Source organism: Hyperolius riggenbachi, chromosome 2 (genome assembly GCF_040937935.1).
Source record: "Hyperolius riggenbachi isolate aHypRig1 chromosome 2, aHypRig1.pri, whole genome shotgun sequence".
Lineage (NCBI taxonomy): Eukaryota > Metazoa > Chordata > Amphibia > Anura > Hyperoliidae > Hyperolius > Hyperolius riggenbachi.
The window spans coordinates 24,627,377-24,629,222 of NC_090647.1; positions in this window are offsets into that span (position 1 = coordinate 24,627,377).

Sequence of the window (1,846 nt, forward strand, 5' to 3'; positions counted from 1 at the left end):
TGATCCTGGGCTGGTTAGCTTGACGTCAGTTTGGGTGGCAGTTCCCCCATCCCCCACAGTATTCCATGCTAGACTAGTGCCCCCCCTTCCCCCAATTCATACCATATTCCCTGGTAGCCTAATGCACCCCTATCCCTTCACCAAATTCCCTGGTAGCCCAGACCCCCACCCATCCCCAGTTTCACAATACTGGTCCCGGTCAGGCTGTGACTGTTGTCACAGTGGCACTGCTTGTCTGGCTCCTCCACTAGAGTTGGGCCGAACGGTTCGCCGGCGAACGTGGTTCGCGCGAACGTAGGTGGTTCCTTTTGCGGAAGAAGTTCGGTTCGCCCCATAATGCACTGAGGGTCAACTTTGACCCTCTACATCACAGTCAGCAGGCCCAGTGTAGCCAATTAGGCTACACTAGCCCCTGGAGCCCCACCCCCCCTTATATAAGGCAGGCAGCGGCGGCCATTACGGCCACTCGTGTGCCTGCATTAGTGAGAGTAGGGCGAGCTGCTGCAGTCTCTCATATAGGGAAAGATTAGTTAGGCTTAACTTCTTCCTGGCTGCATACCTGTTCTGTTCAGTGAGCCCTCAGCCCACTGCATACCTGTACTGTGATCCTGCCACTGCATACCTGTTCAGTGATCCTGCCACTGCATACCTGTTCAGTGATCCTGCCACTGCATACCTGTTCTGTTCAGTGAGCCCTCAGCCCACTGCATACCTGTACTGTGATCCTGCCACTCCATACCTGTTCAGTGATCCTGCCACTGCATACCTGTTCTGTTCAGTGAGCCCTCAGCCCACTGCATACCTGTACTGTGATCCTGCCACTCCATACCTGTTCAGTGATCCTGCCACTGCATACCTGTTCAGTGATCCTGCCACTGCATACCTGTTCTGTGAACCCGCCACTGTATACCTGTTCTGTTCAGTGGACCCGCCACTGTATACCTGTTCTGTGAACCCGCCACTGTATACCTGTTCTGTTCAGTGGACCCGCCACTGTATACCTGTTCTGTTCAGTGGACCCGTCACTGTATACCTGTTCTGTTCAGTGGACCCGCCACTGTATACCTGTTCAGTGAACCCGCCACTGCATACCTGTTGTGTTCAGTGAACCTGCCACTGCATACCTGTTCTGTGAACCCGCCACTGTATACCTGTTCTGTTCAGTGGACCCGCCACTGTATACCTGTTCAGTGAACCCGCCACTGTATACCTGTTCTGTTCAGTGGACCCGCCACTGTATACCTGTTTAGTGAACACGCCACTGCATACCTATTGTGTTCAGTGATCCTGCCACTGCATACCTGTTCTGTGAACCCGCCACTGTATACCTGTTCTGTTCAGTGGACCCGCCACTGTATACCTGTTCTGTGAACCCGCCACTGTATACCTGTTCTGTTCAGTGGACCCGCCACTGTATACCTGTTCTGTTCAGTGGACCCGCCACTGTATACCTGTTCTGTTCAGTGGACCCGCCACTGTATACCTGTTTAGTGAACACGCCACTGCATACCTATTGTGTTCAGTGATCCTGCCACTGCATACCTGTTCTGTGAACCCGCCACTGTATACCTGTTCTGTTCAGTGGACCCGCCACTGTATACCTGTTCTGTTCAGTGGACCCGCCACTGTATACCTGTTCTGTTCAGTGGACCCGCCACTGTATACCTGTTCTGTTCAGTGGACCCGCCACTGTATACCTGTTTAGTGAACACGCCACTGCATACCTATTGTGTTCAGTGATCCTGCCACTGCATACCTGTTCTGTGAACCTGCCACTGTATACCTGTTCTGTTAAGTGGACCCGCCACTGTATACCTGTTCTGTTCAGTGGACCCGCCACTGTATA